Source organism: Falco cherrug, chromosome 9 (genome assembly GCF_023634085.1).
Source record: "Falco cherrug isolate bFalChe1 chromosome 9, bFalChe1.pri, whole genome shotgun sequence".
Taxonomy (NCBI): Eukaryota; Metazoa; Chordata; class Aves; order Falconiformes; family Falconidae; genus Falco; species Falco cherrug.
The window spans coordinates 33,620,033-33,640,207 of record NC_073705.1 but is presented as its reverse complement, the minus strand read 5'-3'; the positions used below and the strand labels follow the sequence as shown (position 1 = coordinate 33,640,207).

The following is a 20,175-nucleotide window of genomic DNA, read 5'->3' as shown; positions in this document are numbered from 1 at the left end:
CTTTGTTTCTCTGGTGCTTACTAATGCTTGCCATGGAAAAGCCTGCAAGCCTTACTCTGACATTGCATGTCAGCAGCTAGCATCTTTATGACAGTCGAGTTCTTAACAAAAAATCTCTTACTACTCTTATCTCCTTTAGCAGTTATATAGACTTAGAGATATTTTTTTCTGTTGTGGTTTTGTTTTGGTGGGGTTTTTTTTAGTTTTTTTTCCACAGGAAATGAGCGGGGCGGTTGGATGAAACTGTTATTTTAAGGTCAAAAGAAGGAAGTTGACTTTGTAAAGCAATGAGTTGGTACCTAGATGAGCAGATTTTGTGTCACAGTCTACCAGATCCTTCTTAGTGACCTATAGCAAAGTACATGGTGTTCTGACTTATAGACATAGGCTACAGAGATTTACCTGCTTCTCTCTACTTCAGTTCTATCCCTTGGAGATTCCTTACCCCTTGGAGAGTCCTTACACCACTATGTAAGTAGCTTAGCTGATCCTGAAACATGCTGTATTATCGCAGGCTAGTGTGATATACTGAGGAATCCCAAAATCTCTGTTGGTTTCCTTGCTATACCAAGCTATAATTTGTAGTGGTTCAGGACACGAATTTCTGTCAGCTTAGCTGTCCATATGGTACATGTCTGAGAAACAAATTGGACAACTCTGGCTCTTATTTTTATCTGTCTGTATGTTTGTGAGTCAAGACCATCAGCAGGGATGCTTCCATCTTTCTAGGACTGATTCAAAGTCAATATTCTTCAGTCTATATTGAACTTAAGATTTTTTTTTATTCCATTCTTTCACAAAAATACTGATTTTCATGAATCCTACTGAAATCCAGGAGCACTGTTGCATCTGTTGATGCAGAATGTGTTACACTTGTTTTACTTCCATCTCCCTGTATGACAGTCTGATCTGCTGGTAGCTGAGAAGCTGAGACTGAAGCCTTCACCCTGTTCCCTTATATCTCAGTAGATAATAGGGAGTAGCTATACTTGTGTTCTCCCAAGTACATAAATGTAACGTAAATTTTGTTCTTCTATTCTACAAGAAAATTGGGTGTTTCCTAATATTTTCTCATCTTACTGGAATGAAAAAGTGAAATCTAGAAAATGGCGAGTTGAATTAGAAAAAAATAGAATTTGATTTCTTGAAATGTTGTTTCAGTAGTTTAGAAACATTGCTTCACTTTGATCTTTTAAAATGCCTGCACTTTGTACATAGAATATAACTTTCAAAATAAAATTTCACATTGGTAAGAAAAATAAAATTAGAAAAAAGTTAGTTACACTTGCACATATTTTGAGATTTCCCCTCTCTCAGTGCTGTTGTTTTTCAGCCAAGTTGCTTCATGGAAGGAAATACGAACAACCTTTAGAATATCATACCTGGTTTATCCTCAGGACTGGGAGAAGAGGATGCCAAGGCAAACCACAGTATATTCTCCTCTTCCTTTGTATATTAGTGCCTTCTCTTCAACTATGGCCTTGGAAAATCAGACTGGAACCGATGTAAAGCATTCAGCAGAAGGCTGGGTGCTGTTAGAGGGTGTGGTAGCCTGCAGGGTTCAGAAAATAATCAGTTCATGTCCCGAAGCATGAAATTTTATTATCCTCTTTTTCTCAGACCACATCACTGTGGTTATGTCTAGCCTTTTAAAACCCCTGTCTCAGTTCTTAGCTCTGCGCCCTGCGCAGCAATGAGTGCTCCATCTGACTATGCATTGCATACAATAATCTGTCTTTAGATTTATGGCACAAGCCATTGAATTTCATTGACAGCCCAAGTCCACATTTCATGGAGCAGGGTGAAAGGATGGAAGGATGGCAGGTTAATTTTCTTCTCCTCTGTATCTTTGATTTATTTATTTATATTTTCTTTAGTGTAATGCTCCACTTTTCTAGACTAAGTAAGCAAAACCATGCTTTTTCAGTTTTCATCCCATATATGGACTGGATATACCAAACAGTGTCTTACAGGGAAAAGTGAGAAGGTGCGTGAGGCATGGGGTAACAGCTATCAATTTCTTCTGGCTGAGTATGTATCAGTTCACTGAGGTCAGTGGAGCTGTTTATATTTTGCAGAGGACCTACCCAGGACTTTGTAGGAGGCAACATGAGATGATGATAACCATGTTGCTTTGGAAAATATCCAAAAGAACTTCATGTAGGAGTAAGCCAGCGTCTGAGTGACATTAGCAAAGATGTGTCCACTTCCCAGCTGGAGAAGAACATGTGTTAGCCATAGCTTATAAAGAAGGAAATCCAGTTGCAAGTGAAACAGGTCAGTACTTGCAAAACAAAGCTAGGAGGATGGAGCATGAAAAAGGAAGCCATGACAGGAGTATGTTATATTCTACCACCTGAATGTCTGGCTGCCTTCAGTTACGTAAACCATTTGACAAGAATAGAAAGTACTTTTGAACACCAGTAGAACAACCACGACAAAGATTTCCAGTAGATGTTATTGAACTTTGTACTAAAAGCAGTGAATGGAAGTACTAGGAGATGGGGAGAAATGCAAAGCAGGGACACTGGATAAACAAGTCCCCCTTATGATCTGCCAGCATATACCTTACATGCTGGTCATTTTTCAGTACTGTTGTCACCTTTTGAAGGCATTTGTACAGCTCCATTCCCCTGCAGCATTGCCATCTCTCAATTTTTAATACTTTTGTTCTTTGACATGAAATTAGGTAATATGGTAATGCTATGTAATACTGTACAAATTGCGTTTGTACAGAGAACTGACACTGTGAGCTGCATCCCAAGCATGATGGAGCTAAGACTCAGGGTTACAATGCCTAACTTAGATGCCAGGTCATAAAATAGAATTACAGACCTGAATTAGGTGATCAGACTTCCTACATGATGCAAATTGAGGTACATGTCTAAAAATGTGGTTTCTGTTCTCCTGTCTGATACTCAGCAGAATCTGTTAAGCTGCACAATAATATGAAGGGAGGAGTAGGGTCAAAACTGTGCTTCCTAAAGAGAGTTAAACAGCTAAGTGTGAACTGGAGCAAGGCACCACTGGCATATTGGGCAGCCAGTATCTGTCTGTTTCCTTGCTGTGATATTTCACCACGCAGGTTGAAGAATGCCTAAGTGGTGAATCCTACAGTTGTGTCAGATCGTAAAACAGTACCGTAACAACATGCACTTTAATGAGAGAAAAGCTGCATCATGCTGTTTGAAAAGCTTGTCAAATTCTAGTTCATATTTTCCGTGTTTTTTCTTGATTTTCCTAGCAACTCTCATTTTTTTACATTTTTCATTTTTTTAAAAGTTCATTTAAAAATAAGTATGAAACTCTCAAATATACTTACCTGTATGTATTTTTTTAATTTTCATTTTTAAAGATAGAAAAGACTTCAAAAGCTTAGTACAATGTACATATATGGATACAAAGTATTTGGTAGACTAATGAAAGCATTTCAACTGGGCTGTAAGAACGTGATACGTGGATAGAGCTGGATAATTGGCAAACTAACATTTAGTCAGTACCACCTTTCTTTGTTACTGCATTACAAAATAAAAGATTAAGAAAAAGGTTAGGTTTGGGCTCCTCGAGGGATGCACATTTATATTCTTTAGCAGCATTGGAAAGATTTGTGTTTGTTCTTACTGGAATGAGAGTTAAACATAAGTGGACTGTGTTGCCCTCAGAAGAGACAGACATTGTGTATCACTTCAGCACTGCAGGATAATAAATACCAAAAAATAATTCTCAAGTAGAAGCCAAAAGACTGGCAGAACATGTTGTTTGGTCCTCTCTGAATAGCTAAAAACCTGAGCACTCTACTACTGCTTTAGCCTTTGGCTGGAGTGGAGGTGATTGTTAATTTCAAATGGTTTGTATGTATTAGGAAATAGGTCAGTCACAGAAATATTTCAGAATCCCTCCTAATTTACGCCCTGCTACTCTGATTCCATAGCCCACTTCCTATTCCTTCTTAATGAACTTTCTTTTCCTCCTCTTACCGGGTTTTAAATTTTCATACTCCACTAGCATGATAGGAAAAATCAAGTCCTTGATAATAATAAAAAAAAATCAAGGTTACCTTGCCATTGTTTAGATAGTTTTAATAAGTTAAAGGTGGGGGGAAGCCTTACTTACAGTGCTTCCGTCCTCCATCCAGTGCTATGATGCTATTAGCATTTCTGTGTTCCTGCTTAAAATGTCTTGACATTTTTTTCTTTATGTGTTTCTGAGGTAAGTAATAATTCTCTCTTCAGAGGAAATAAATGAAATCTCCTTTATTGTTTCAATGCGGGGTCTGCAATCCTCATAGATTTTACAGGTTGTGCTTATTAGGAGGTATGGTCTGTCTCCATAAAAGCCCAGTGACTCTGCTTTGTTTTTCAACACATTTCTCTTGGCATAATGTCCCCTCAAGATGAGTTATGTGTCTTCTTGTGTTTACAAGCCAGAACTATTTCTGGTCTATCCACTTGGACAGCTTGCTCGTGGTCTGCTTTTTTCCTATGAGCAGATTTTTAAAAAAAACCCTTTTCAATACAAAAGAAGAGAAGGAATAATTTTTTTAACAGATCAGCCCTCCTTTTCTATGGAGACTAGTGAAATCCCTGTGGTTTTAAACCATTTTGCATGTTGATCTCTGTGTAAAGCTCAAGTTCATATACACAGAGGACCAGGGCAATCTAGTAAACACTGAGGAGATGCAAAACTATTTTTAAAATTTATCTGGACAGCCACAGCAGGTGGGTCCTGTTACTGTCCACTGCACCCCGCACCCCAACCCCACCCCACCCCTGCCCCCCGCAGTGTGTGAAAGGGATTGTGCATGCTTCTGAAGCAAATCAAAATTATGCCAGAACAAAAGGGTCCGGAAAGAGAAGTAAGTTCCAGCTGAAAGTTTAAGTTTTTTCTTATCAAATTAGAAATGAAGCAAAGACTCGAGGAGCTCTAAATCGGATTGTGTTCAGGGTGTGGGCTATAATGGGGTAGCACTGGCAAACTGTTCTTCATCCTTTGCCCTCTTGGGCATGGGTCCATCATTATGAGAGACTAATTGTATTGCATGAAACAGTATTGCTTGGAAAAAAAAGTCTATCCCACAGTCCTGTTTCAGCAACAGAAGATTCTGGACATGGTGGTGTGTTAGGCAGAGTAAAAACAGGCTTCAGCAGTAGCATGTGTGTGTCTTATGACAAAGAACAAACTTGATTATGATGTTGTTCATCATCATCAGTAAACAATACATTTGTTTTTGAGAAGCTGCTTACCAGAACCAAAGTAGCACTCTGTAAATTTCAAGGAAATCATTGGCCACACCAGCTTGACTTTTTCTGAGCTTTATGGGATTGGGTTACAAGCATGGAAACTTTCATTCGTTGAGTATGCAATGGGAGAACTTTCTTATTGTTCCTGGAACACAGCAGAAAAGCATGCCGAGAACTGGAAGAACAACTTAGCAATAAAAAAGGTGAATACAACAAAGTTCCCAGCGTATGAGCTTTCAGGCAATGCAAATTAATTCCTCATCCCATCTGGTCTGCAAGTAATGGGTAAACCTCTAAATAACCAGAGTTTGGTTAAGAATTCAAAAACTGGAATCTCCCTGCAGTCACAACCATATGATTCTGTGCTTTATCTCCAAAACGCCTATCCTCACAAAACCCAAGCCGCAGAGCCCTCATTAGTATATTGTATTAGATTCGTTCCTGAAACTAGAAAGACAAAAATTACCACAAAAAAATCAGCAGCATCTGCTGCAGTTTCCAGGTTGTTTTTGAACATTTCCTCTAGCATTCTGAACAAGGTCATGATAATGTTTGCTCATAAGGTCTGGTTAGACTCCAGTGTGGAAGGCTGGCTTGGAGCAGGTATCACCTTTAGGCTTGATCCTGGAATTATATTGTAACACACTGCCAGAAACTGTTTGCTGTGGAAGGCAGAAGGGCTAAGCAATGAGATCCTGGCATAAACAAATGAAAAATCAGTATTACTGACCAGAATTATGTTTATGAGTTAGCAGGCTGGAAAAGCCTGACATTTCTCTGGCCATATCTAACTGGCATGTTTGCTGCAGATAACCCAAGCTGCCACTGACTTGGCCAGAAAACACAAGACTAATATTTTCCTTTGTATAAACTGTTCCTGAGCTTTATCCCCAAAGTATTGGAACATGCTTTTCATCAATATAAGTTGGCGTGACTTCTTGTTCCATCTGTTTAGGGGAGGGGGGCAGGATAGAGTCAATATTTTCATTTCTAAAAATAAACATCCCAGTTACACAGCCAAAAAGTTGGAAACCATCACTCAACAATAGCATGTAGAGTTTCCATTTGCTTTGGCTTCCTCCTCTAGATTCCAGTGTTGTGGAAGAATATTTGCTATACAAGCAGTACAGGTTTATGTGAATGAAAGCTTATCATGCCAAACCAGCCAGTCATCAGAGTATGGCATTCCTGATGAGAACAAGATCCATTAGTTTAACGAACAAAGTCGGGTAAGAGGGGCTGCTCTTCTTAGGGCACTGAAAATCAGAAGGTGGAGAATCCAAAGAGAAGCAGATCCACAGGGCAGCCCCTGTAGGTCATCACAGATGTCTGCTCATTGCTTGTACTTGCTTTTTTCATTGAAAGGCTGCTGCTTTGGCAAGTGTATGGAATGGGATGATTGGTGGCGCAATGACAGTTGCAGTTGTGGGTGCTATCATCTGGCACCTACTGAACAGTAATTAATAAGGTCTGCCCTGAACAATACCACTGGCTTGTCAAGCGCTGACATGTGAAACAAATTCTAAAGGGAAGAGACACTCAGTCTGGGGTCCCACCCATCCACTCCCCTTCCTCCTCCTCATCTCACCCTACTTAGAAGCATTTTTCTTTGTCCTTTCTTTTTTTTCTCCCACCGCCCCACCCCCCCCCACCCCCCACCCCACCCCCGGCAAAGGTTATAGTGTAAAAAAATATAACTGCAAAACATTTTTTATCTTTGGACTATGTTTCCAACAATGTCATGGACTTCATTGGTGTGGTATAATTAGAGCTCCATTCTGAATTCACAAAGAACAGGGTTTATTTGTTTATGTTGATGCTTTGCAGCTATTAGAGTTGTGTATGTTGCTGAAAATCACTGGTTGCTTTGTTTTGTGCCCCTTTCTTTGCTCAGTAAACACCTTCTCTGTATTTTGTCACATAGTTTTCAAGTTTATTTTACTACAGTTCTTCAAGAGATACTATCAGCCAGAAATAATGGGAAATATTTATTCTCTTTAATCTGAGAGAATCATTGTACTGCTACTGAGTCAAAACATTCAGAGAGACACGCTATTTTCAAGTAGCGATCCAAGTGATCCATTAAATTGCTGTCAGTTTTAAAGGTAACTGCTGTGTGATGCTGCCAGATCTGCATGCAGTTTAATTAATGCTTATCACACAGTGGCATAAACCAGGTGGAACTCCCCTGACCTTGGTGTGGTTATCATTTTCACAGAGCCTAAATGGATATTTCTACAACTGAACTTGATATTAAAGTTCTGAGTTCTGCTACAGCATGTAAATTTAGATTAAATTAATCACTTAATAACATTTAATGTCCCAAATAGACAAAGAATTTCAAGGCTTTACAGATGTGAAACTCAGAATGTCTTAAAATGTGTAGTTATCTTGTGCAGTACTATCCCACTCTTCTATACAGATACCCCAAGCTAGCAACATTTGAGCAAGAGTGATAGTCTTCATAGCCAAAGTACAGTCCAATATCAGCCTATGTTAGCATATCACACTGCATCATGTAGAAGCACAGGCTTGCATGGTGGTAGCTGCATGTTATGGTGTAAACATCACAGGCTACTGCTAGACTGCCTGACAAAATGCAGGCAAAAAAGCAAGTTAAAGCACAGCAAGCTCCTTGACCTGGCTACATTACACACACCGCTAGGACCTAGGGTGCTTGTAGTTCAGTTCAGTGTGACATAGACACAATCCAGGTCAAACCTGGGCTGCCTACCTGCTCCATTATCCTTTAGCAAACAGTGATGATGTGTTTCTAGGCAGAATATAGTGAGTAACTTACCCAAGCATACTTGGGCCCATGCTGAGGATTAATGTGGTGCTAAAGTTGCTCCCTCATCATAGAGTAGACTTACTACATGGATATGCCCAAACGATTTGAAGAGGAAATGACTTTAGGCTTTAATACAGGAAATTATCCATGTATTTATCTACAAAAGCAAAAGTGAGTGTGACTGGACTTAAATTTACCTTTATTATTAATCATGCTGCAATCATTGTTTTCCATTAATTTTATCAGATGTATTAGGTGTATATTTATCAGATGAGTCCCATGAAATTGTAGACAATGTGCATTATTATGTGGCTGCTTGGTAGGATTTGGAAACAGGTGCTATTGACCCACTTCTGTGGAATACGAAACTGACTGGGAAGGAAGAGACTTCCCCCTTCTCCCCCCTCAAAATTTAGACAGGAATTAACTGTCTTGAATTTGGCTACTTTGAATGAAAGTGAGAAAGTGCAGAGTATGTTTTATATAGATGCACACATATACATACACATTTTCTTTTTTACCAGTAGTGACTCATGACAACTGGAAACTTGGCACCTTTCTTATCCCAGATCTGGCGTTGTGCCCACTCTGTATATAGAAGGAATGAAAAGCTTTTCAGTTTCTCCAATCCAATTCATTATGCAGCACTGCACAAGTTGCCACATGTGTGCTGTTAGGAAATCTCAGTGCAGATGGAAATAGACCTTGTCACAATATATAGGCATTCATCACTGGTGATGCTGAGCTTCCCCACTTGGAGAATGATTAGCTGTCTCGAAGTTCATTTACAGACTGATCAAAGCAGTGAAATGGGGCTGACTGGCTAATCCTGTTTATTCCCTCATGCCATTTGAAACAAATTGGAGGAAGACCAAAGGGTAATTTTTGAATACCACAGGTAAGTAAGGTAAAAATCTCCTACTCTGAGATTAGTAAATTCCCTTTTCAGTAGAATAAAAAGTGACTTTTTTACAATTACATTTTGGATTCACATGCTGTATGGATTCAGCATAGCAAAAAACCCCCAAACCTGTGGTTAAATAATATATGATCAGGCACCACTCAGAGCAGCCACTGACTATATATAACATGTGGGAAGTCCTTATAAGTTGATTATTTTTCATGATATGTAGAATAGTATAAATGGCTGGACTGTTTTTTCGTTTCTCTTTCTGATCTGGACAGTGCTAAGAGGACTTGCAACTTCCCTTGAGTTCACTAAGTTGCTAATGGAATACGGGTATGGTTGAAATCTCTGATTTGAACTTAGGAGGTTTAAGATTTATAGTAATTCACCTCTGAAGACTATATGTCTGGGAAAATAGGGAGTGGAGAAATTGAAACCTTCACAAGAAAGGGTTGCAGTGTCTAAGAGTACTTAAGAGTACTGACTGGCAATCTCTGTTAGCAACAAGAAGGGTTCTGCTGAGCGAGGTCACCTGCTCGAATGTCAGTGAAATACTGTTGGTTTTTCTAGATTTCTTTTGGTTTTGTTTGTTCTTAGAATCAAAGAAAGTGGGAGATAATTTTACTATAAACTTAGTAAGTGTTTGAAACCAGGGTTTTGGTATTAGATATATCTCCAGTGCAAAATTCTGTAAAATCAGATCTCTTATGATGTTTCTTCTAGTAATTTTAGAAGTCAGGGACTGCACAGCACCCATTACAATGAAGTCCCAATCCTGATGGGAGACAGTCTGCACAGTGCAATCAAATAATTGTTCTGATAGCAGACAGAATAATACATACAGCAGAGATTCCAGAAACCTTTTCATACTGAGATGTCAGTGCCCATCCATATTTGATAGCGCCATGACACAGCAATACACTTAACTGCCAGCCTTTCACCCAAATGGGTGTAGACTCTAGTCTTTCCAGTTCTGTTCTGCTTGAAACACTGTCTGCTCAAATGGATTCTGTGGCTCATCTTGGCAGCTTGGAAAGGCTTGATTCAAAGGGTCCCTTTTTTGTTAATAGTGATTCTTTTTTCATGATTGTCTCTATGGCCTGTAGTTCCAGCTGGAGTCTGAAATGGAAGTACTGTGTTAATGCTCCACAGCACAGGCTGGGGTTTTCCAGCCCAACCAGATGCTGGAAGTCCTGGAAATCTTGCAAAAGAGCCTGCATATATCTGCCAGCTCAGTTGTTCCTTGGTTGTCTACAGCTGTGGAGGACTGGCTTTGATGGTCTGGATGCCCCCTACCAGGCCTGTGTTCACACGTTCAGATTAAGATGGTTTGGTTGTGATCTAGGGAGACAGCCAGACAGCTCTTTTAGATATTTTCCCAATTTTCACCCTACCCTCTCCACATAAGATTAGTATTGGCAGGTTGCAGTGTATCTTGAGAATGGTATGGCACAAAGCTGTAAAGGTCAGGGCTGGAAGCAGACTGTTGCTTGAAGGGGAAACAGTGGCTGTGTATTCTTCTCTTTTATACTAAAATCATATTAAACTTTACCAACTGGTTTTTTTTTTTCCAAGTTGCTTTTTCTTGTGCCAGGTCCTTCATGCTTGTCAATGTATTGAGGAGGCAGAACTCTTCATCTTTTCCATGCCTGTCCTTTTACACTTGTAAGGAGAAGGCTAATGATAACTCTGTGTTGAGAGTTCAAGGAACGTTAAGTGCTTTCTTCATCTCCACTGTTCTGAACAATTGTAGATCAGTACACTGGCTTGGTACACAAAATGCTACCTTTACTTCTTTATTCCAACTTTTTTTTGCTTCTTTGATCCAGTAGCATGTCAAGTATCAGGCTGCTGCCTCCTGTAAGGTGTAACTGAGTGTATCAGGGTGTAACTGCTGATTTGTCAGATGACACCAGGGATGAGTGACTATGGGCTAACAGCCATAGGCATTAGTAGTGCTAAATTCTGTTATACATGTTGGGTGTAAGAGGAGAGAAGAAAAAAAGAAAGCAAACGTATTACCATAACCCAGGTCTAGGTGGGAACAGAGAAAAATTGTTTGTGCCAACCCTCTTCCCCTCTCCCCACTTTCCTCCCACCATTTTAGTACCAAATATAATCCAAACCTTTGGAGTGTCTCAGCTATTGGAATAAGATGTTGTTTCATGTCTGGTTTTCATCTGGGTCTGGAGGCAGAAATGCCATAATACCACAAGACAAGCTTCTTGCATGCTACTTCTGATCACGGACAGGAATCTGGCCTGTCCCCCAGAAGGGCCTAGATGTGTTACAGGATTAGCAGGCATCCCCCAGAGCTCTGGAAAGTAGTGCAGTGTCAGGCCTTTAGCTCCTTAGACTGTACTTTCTTGGTTATTGAGCACGCGCAAACTTTCTCAGGCAAATCTACAGCACGAGGGCTTTCCAGACACAGAACCAGGCCAGTTCACAGAAACTTCTGTGAGCAGATCATGAAAAGTATTGCTCAAAACCACAAAGGTGTGTAACGTCAGCTGTTTTCAACTGTCTTCCAATTCACAGCTCTCCCTGTATGTTGTTGTTAAAGTCACAGTCAAATATATTAAAATAAGAAAGAGGACCCTTGCATAAAAATAAAAATGGCATTTCTGAAAACATGTGTGAATCAGTGCAAGTTTCACAGAGTACCAAGATAAGAAGTAAGAATGTGTCATGATGTTGGTTAAGTTTGTTAGTTTAAGAGCATTCTTTGGGCTTCTGTATACAGCAGCAAAATCCCGCAGCCTGTCTATCTTCCCTTACCCCGACAAAGTGCCCTCATTAAGGGATTAAAGATGTTATTGCAATACTATTCATAATGTATACACTTTGCAGCCCCTCACATCTGTTTTCTGCACTATTTATCTAATCATCAAGACCCTTAGTCATATTTGCCTTGGAGATAACAGGGCAGGATACCAAAGGATTCCTGGGCTGAGAGGAAATGACAGAGGGTTGGTGTAATGGACTAATTAAAGACTTCAAGGTCAGACCAGAGAAATCCAGAATTCTGTGGTGTAGAGGGACTCACAGGATACACAGCACTACCCCATTTTTAATAGCACAGGCACGGTCAAAGCCACCTGGTTGTTACATCCCAAGGAACATGCCTCTGCCAGATCACCCTGCTTCTGATAAGTGGCTGATGTTCCCAGCCACACATTAAGAGAGACGACAGGCTTTACTTTGCATGTGAGGAATCATGAGGAAGCCAGGCAGCCTCTGAGACCAGAAAGCTTGCTCTCGGTAAGGCACCAACAAGCCACATGCGAGTCAGACTTTGCTCTCTTCTTGCTGACATGTCAGTTGTTTGACTATCTTGGGTCGAAGAGATCTGATGGCAGAGTAAAATACAGTATGAAGATGAGGTCTGTATTCTTTTCATTATGTACTTTCAGATATGCCTTCCCATATAACTTCTACTGCTAACATGTAGAGTAGAAGAATGTTCACATATGTGATTTGTGATAAAACTGGGCTCGGTAGCCTAGATCCCTGGGTGATACTTAAGTTTCATTTCAGAAATTCCCAGAGAAAGAGAAATATAGAAAATTTCACCATGGAACAATAAACATACCCTATAAGACAACACTTCTAAATTATTTCACATATCTATTCACCTAGACATGTATATGTGCTGCATAAGATGGATGAAATTAATATAAATTATCAAGTAAAAACTAACTAATTTAAATATTGAAATTATGAAATAAGATTTCTCCCCTCCTGAATACTTTCCAGGTGTTAATTTGTTGAAGTCAGTAGATAGCAATGAAACTCTTTCTCTGAAAACACTGCAAGTTGTTCTATATGTCATGTAAATATCACTTGTGAAGCAAGATTTAAGTGAAACACAAGGAAAGATGTGCAAGGTGAGAGTTAAGCAATAAGGATCTGTGTAATAGCGCTGGCTGCTTTTGTGGCCAGTGTGAAAGCCAACTTTATCATAAAAAATAAAAGCTGAGCTGCTAGGCTTAATGATTTAGTCATACTCAGAAGGGATGTCTTTGGCAAACTGACTGTGAACTGACAGTGGGATACTTAAAACAAGTGCAAGGACATTTCAGCTGTCTAAATATCGCCCAATGTTTTGTAGAGATCTTTATGGAAGAGGGTTTTAAAGAGACATTTGAAGAATTTTAAGATCACATGCTCTGCTGCTTCATCTGGCTAATGTCACTAGCAAATCAATTCTAAACAAATGACTGTTTAAGTGTGTATTTAAAGAGTTGAGAAGAGTTGCCAAAAAGACATCCAAAGTTTAGAACAAGATGGATCTTCAGCCTGCAAGAGCAGTTTATCCAGCCTGCAGGCTACTGCAACTTCTCTTTTTCTGGGCATCTCTCAGTTGTAGAGATACTGCTGAGGTGTACTAAATGATATTGTGCTGGCAGTGAAGTGCTTTTTTCTATTACAGACCAAAAGAATATCTTACAGAAGGGCATGTGATGTGTCCCCTTGAAAGTCATGTTCCACAGCAGGGTAAGTCCTGCTATAAGACTGGGGATGCATTTTGCATGACCAGAATTCTCACATGCTCTGCAGTGTTACTGACTGTGCTCATTTGGAGGATACCGGCCTCTGCTCAGTTGCAGTTACCTAACAGACCTTGCCTCCATAACTGGCTATGAAGGCTGTCTGCTTGGAAAGTTCCCATCTCTGCTTTAGAGCGCTCAGAACATAAATCCAGGGCTCTTGCAAGCTTCTGTCACTATATTAACAGCTCAGTTTGGTGGTGGATTTGGAGAGAACTGGTAACATGATCATAGACTGCTCTGACTTGGAAATATAGTAGAAACAACTGGAACTGGCTACACCCTAAAACTTCAATGGAAAATCCCTTTTGAGTTTGCTCTAAAGTTCTGCCTTCTTTCAACTTCTCCCCACACTGTATCTCCTTTGTTTATAGTGGTCTGAATCAAACGTCCCCTTTTGAACTCTACTGAACTGCTGAAGTTTGATAGTACAGATGAAAACAGCTATTCAGACTCATTCCTGTTTTCTCATCTGGGTGCTAAGAAGTGTTTGTCTGCCACAGTTTTCCCTCAGAAAGTGAACTGGCGTAGCAGCATGCTGAAAATAACCTTAAGGCCAGGGTATGGAATGAGCTTGTTTTATCCAGAGCTGGCTGTTGTCCCAAACTAGAACCTCTGAATGTCATGGAGGGGGGACAAGAGACCCAAGGCTGGAGCCAGAGATGGGCTAGCAAATAGTCCCGCTGCAGTAGGTATTGCAGCTATTTGCTTCTAAATATCCTGTATGCTTCCTGACATCCATGCACAGAACCTCTGGAGGTGGTTTACTTATGATATCATTGTGGAAGAACATGTTACACTGGTTCTAGTTTGATTTTGCATGTCACAAAAGTTAAGTGCACTGGGATTTGTACAGTTTTCAGTGTGTCAAATGGCAGGGCTAGTGGTGCAAAAGACCTGAATTCTGCACCTGTTTTTCTCCTGGCTTCCCAGGTGACTATGAGAAAGTCAGTTTATGAATTTTCCCTTTCCCCACCACTGAAGTTGGATGTCCATTGTAAAACACTTTAAAATCTGTGGATGAGAAGTATAAGATACTGGTTCACAGTGGTGAGAATATGGAGTATTATATTATTAAAAAAGAAAGTGACTTTTGTGTAGTCTTCTGTATCTGGACTGAAGTTTAGGACCTGATCAGAGATGTGATTAGCCAGGTTTTTACAACCTGGCTAAGTCTCTGTCCATCACACCCTAACAGACCCAAGACATCATTAAAGGGCAGGAGGCAGCTTCCTTACATTCTGTTACTATCTAGGATCTGAGGAAAGACAGTGGCTGGTGTGAATGGCCATGATGAGCATCACACCCCACTGCCTGTTCACAGTCACATGTTAATCAGGGTACAGTAATTTGTGAGAACATTAATAAATACAAATCACTCTCTAAGGGACTGCTATACATTATTTTACCTCTCAACAATAACAGACCTTATTATCTTACAGGGAGAAGCTCCTGTCAGGGCAATCATGGATGGCCACTTTTAATGAAGACAAATGATCTCCTTCAAAGGAGCAGCGAGCCTTGATTTGACTTAATGGCTTGCTAGTACGAAGCATGGATTTAATCAGAGCTCCAGCTTCTGTCACGCATGGGCCTTGAAGTCAGGTAATTGGAGGCAGGTGCTAAGTACAATTTAAATGAAATGTCTAGTTAATAAGGACAGTTTGAAACAAGCAATTTATACCCCACCCCCCCATCCCAAGTCCTAGCCCTCTCAGGGACATGAAGGCAGCCAGCTGTGCTCAGGAACCAAATGACTTAATTTCTCAGCATTGCCTTTCTCACTCCCAACACTGTGCTGCTACTTTTAGCTTGCCAGATGTCCCAGTTGGAGTGATCCTCTTTCAGGTAAGATGGGCAACTGAGGGACTGTCAGAGCTCAGTATGCTTTCTTTCGTGCTGGAAAAAGCAGCTGAGCCAAAATCTAGACGATGTAGTCTGTAAGATTATGGGTTTTAAACATCTCAGAGTCCAGGGAGGGACTGAGAAGGAACAGAGTAGCAGTGTTTTCCTAAAATGTGTGTCATTGTTCAGCCCTAAACTGTGGATCAAACCACTGCGTCGAAATTGAAGTATGTATGACCTACAATGCCTCTCACGATCCAAACTGAGGAGCCTTCTGAAGAATACTGTGGCCCCTTTCCTACCTGCTAACCTGTTATGTTTCCTTCCAAGGACATCATCACAGTTCATATTTGTATCTTTTTCCTTTTTGGTGGTGATGGGGCAGGGAGGAGGGCACCTACCCACCATTCCTCTGAACTCGTAGGTGCCAGCAAGGAACTTCCTACAACCCGTGACCTATATGCAGTTCCATTTGGAATCATGTAGGAATTGTCAGCATCACTAAGTTTTGTGCTTTAAAAGAGAGTCTTAATAACATTTGTGGGGTTTTTTTCCATGAAAATCCATCTCATGGAGTTGCGTGCTTGTGAGGTAAAAAATGCTTGTGGCTGGGGAATAAAATCTGAACATGTTAACTAGAACAACTGCAACAGCAATGCAACACCTCACTGGAAAAATATACTTCTTTTTAATTTAATCTTGCAGTTTTGAAGAAAGACCTCTCATTTTCAGCCATTTGATGCCAGAAACACTGAACCTTATAGGGAATCTCGGGAGTTATAGGCGGTTCAGTGAATTATCACTAATACATTTGTCATACTCTAGATTTTCTGACATGAATCACCAGGAAACAAAACTGTGTTTTAAACCCTAATTATCAGTTACTTAAAAGCAGGGTCTAACAGACAAATGCATAATAAGAGTAGTACTATAGGTACTACAAGATCTCCCTCGTCTTTCTTGGGTCTTCCTGCCAGCCCTTAAAACTAACAGTTAGAAGGTAGTGCATTCATAACAAAGCCACGATTTTACTTCTGAGGGAGAAACTAATTAGCCACTGGGTGTGGAAGTATTTTCCATTAGTAATTTTTTAAACATGGACTGGAATGCAACTATGCCTGTAGGGACTGCATGACTGGGAGAAAACACAAACCTTCACTATAGGGAGATTTCTATGATCAACTTCTGAGACTCATTTCTTAGCAAAGGAAGTACACACAGGCAAGCAAGGACCATTGATGCAGTTAAATAGCCAGATACCAATATGAGCTTTCTCAGGATGACATGTGCTGTTCTGCTGTGCAGAAGGGGCAGGCAAAGTTAAGAGGTGCCTCTCTACAGCAGGACCAAAGTTACTAAACCTGAGCCATGGTAGGTGCACCTATTTCTGGGAGCATGACATGGCAGTGATACTGGAAATTGATTTTTCTCCATTAATATTTTATTATAGCAGGACCGTTCAAGATAAGTTGACCTCTAAGGAAACTTTTTCAAAGAAGAATTAAAGTAATTCCTGGCTCAGATTGGTTATTAAACTGCTTGGAAACAAAAATTATTCCTATGGCCTCTGCAGTTTTGTCTAGATTTCAGGAAACCAAAGAGGTTTTGGCTTTTCAGATACATTTTGAAAGTCATTGTTGGTTTTTTTTTTTCATTTCCCTTGATCTGTTTGTGGTTTTTTTTTATTGAGAAAAAAATGACGAGCTATAATTAACAATAGAACAATATTGAGAAGGCAACGGATCAAGAAAAGCATCAGAAGTAAAATACAGGCCTTTTAGATTAGAAGTTAGTGTGCAGCTGATCAGAGTCCTGCTACCCTCTGCTTTATGGCTTGAATTCCTTCCAATAGCCCTGAAGGTAGAAAATTTCCCACTAGTTACAAAACAATTAACAGGCAAAATGTTCAGATGGCCTTTCAAATTTACAGTAACATTGTGGTCATGGATGTGATTGCAACTCAGGTAGCTGCAAAAGAGCTGCCAGCTATTAGAATTACTAAGTCTAGCTAAGCTGGGTACCGTAAACAGTGGACAGCTAGCATGGGCTGCACCACAAGCTGAACAAGGCAGGCTGGTGTGTGAGCAAATGCATTGCACCAGTTGTGAACAAGTCTGTAGTGGAGGAGAGAAGCAGCAATCTGTAAGTGGCAGAGGTCTGTGCTTCCAATCCCATAGTCTCTTCTTATTCATGTATGTATAAGTAGGGTTTGTCATGGGCATGCCTGACAATGCTGATGGGAGGGAGAAAAGAAGGGTAATTTGATTCTGTACCAACAGAGGAGGGGTTACTATGTTCACCTTACATGTTGATTGGTTCGGTGTACCTGTCAAAGTAAGATGGTTATGGCAGGAAGAGAGACAAATTCTGTCAGAAAATGAAGCATTAGAAATGCTATGATACTGTATGTAGTCATTGGCTCAGCTGAGGAAAAAGAGGTGTTCCCAGAAGAAAAGGAGGAGTTTGTGATAACTGTATAGATAATTTTTGTTGATGTAGAGAAAAACAGTGGAGAAAAAGCCCAGACTGGAGTTGTAGTTCCTCTCTCCTCAGGAAGCAGAATTTGAACCATATAATCATGGAGCCATGAATGGTTTGTGTGTGTTCTGTCTGCAGTCATGAACTATTTTAAAAAGATAAACACAACCATTAGAGACAAGTCACACTTAACAATGAGGATATTCCAGTTCTAGGCTGAAGGTTATTTTGGTAGGCCAGCAGGAAAATGTAACAGTGATAGCTGCAGTGGGCAGGCGACAAGACTAGGGTTCCCTGCTGAGTCACAGAAGTAACGCATAAGACTAACTGCTAGAGATGAATCACCCTGTGACTGTTGTCAGCTTGTCAGGGCACCAAAGAGTAAGGCCAAACTGTGTTTATTCTTCTGCATGCCCTTGGCTGCTGTGTACACTGTAGGGAGCAATGTGCACTCTATTACCAGCTACCCAGGACAAACAGGCTTTGCTATTCTTATGGGCAAGGATCTCTTCATTACAATGTCATTTGTGAGAGCTGGTGCAATAGAAACCAACTGCCATGCTTCCCTAGGAGCAAGGTTGCAGAAATAAGGCGCTAGGCCAGAGGTTCATTTATACTGATCAGGATTCACTTTCCCAGCTCTTGGAATTGCTAACTGTGAGGCTAAGTCATTTTGTCTCAGTGCATACTTCAGTGTCTGTAAAAAGCCCAGAATAATGCTACCAGCCTCTCAGAAGTTAAATGATTTGAAGCCCTCGGTGAAAGGTGCTATACAAGTCCAAGCCACCATAGTCAAGCCAGCCCCAACAATACCTCACGGAATGTGTGCCTTTCATGTTTGTTCTGGGGCCATGGGGAACAGTGCCCTTTCAGGACAATAGATGTCTGTGATTCATGGTGAATTTCCTTCTCTCATTAAAATTCATTCATTTCCAGTTCAGCCTCTTCATTCTCAAACATACATCTTGGATATTTGTCACCTTCTATTCATTTTACTTAGTCTGTGCATCTAATCTCTTTGAGACTAAACATTTCCTCTGATGGCAGAGCCTTAAGTGTGCGATTCTGCCAATTGGGATGCATTGAAGAGAGCCTGTTGGCAAGCTGGCTTTCTTGGGGAACACACATATTTGAGTAGGGAGACCTCATGCATTTATGCTGTGCAAGACACCACAATGCTTAGCACTCAGTAAAACTCAGAAGGGAACCACTGCTTTGAAAAGCAAGATGCTTACGGAGGAGTGTTTTTCAAGATGAGTACTGGAAGCTGGCTTCAGTGCCCGGTTTAGCTCATGACTCCCTGTGCAGTTTCAGGCAGGCCACTTCATTGCAGAGTCTGTAGACTGTAAAGCAGTAGCATAAACTTCCTTTTTGTGCATGTTATTGTACCTCCTGCCTGCTCTGCCTGGTGTTTCAGGTAGAGGAGAGCAGAATTGTGATGGTAGTGTTGCCTTGGTGCTAAGTGAAGGGAGATTGACTCCTTTCAGACTAAACTATCCAACAGCAGTGAAATCATAGCAGCTGTGGCTCAGTAGCGATTCAGCAGTGTTTCATCCACTGACACAAGGAAAGGGTCTGTCCTCAGCTCCTTACGCTTGCTGCTTCACCCTGTTCTCTTTAAAAGGGGAAGACATAGTATATGACTGGCACTCAAGCTGGAGGCTTCTGCTGCCCTGACTCAGATCCTTGAGAGCTTGGTGACATCTGGTGGGAACTAGAAGGATCACAAGCCTTTTGTGATCTTCACTCAAGTAATTTATAAAACAAAATTAAAAAATGTTCACCCAAATACCATCCACAAAGATTTCTGTTGATTTTGCGCTCAGAATCACAAGATTACAAAACCAAAACGTGATGTTATAATAATGCATACTGAACACTGTATAGTTTAGAGATCAAAGGGCTTGAAAAACTGATGGGACATAGCAGAGCTGCAATACAAGGAATTTGGCATTGGATTTTTGCAGGCATGTAAATGCCATCTTTTTATAGCATAAAAAGCAAATGGTGCAGGTCACATTTGCTCATCATGCAGTGCCAGGCCCTTGTGATATAACCAGTCTCCACTGTATTTAAACTTTGCACAAAGCACATATTCAAAGCCTTAGCCTGGAAAGTACCATTGTGGGTATGTTCAGCAGTTAGGCATGTGTACCCAGAGTTTGGATTAGGCATGGGTCTGAAAACAGGCACAAAACTTCAGTGAACGGTATTAAAGTTAATGTTATATTCAGGCTAATTCTGGTAAGGAAGGAGGAAATGAGCTGCTTGAAGTTCAAATGAATTAACCCATTTGATATGCATGAAGATCATCTGAATGAGTTTTTCCAATTTTTTCTTGATCCTTTTAGTCCTATAAACATA

At 40.5% G+C, this 20,175-nt stretch overlaps 1 protein-coding gene across 1 annotated transcript in view; it reads left to right on the top strand.

Annotated features, from left to right (window-relative positions):
- The first annotated feature begins 341 nt into the window (after window positions 1–341).
- The window catches only part of MAPK8 (mitogen-activated protein kinase 8), a 162,546-nt gene continuing 142,712 nt past the window's right edge, over window positions 342–20,175 (top strand). The window contains exon 1 of the mRNA XM_055721243.1: window positions 342–471. The gene's annotated coding sequence lies outside the window, so the exon portion shown is untranslated. The remainder of the gene's footprint in view (window positions 472–20,175) is intronic.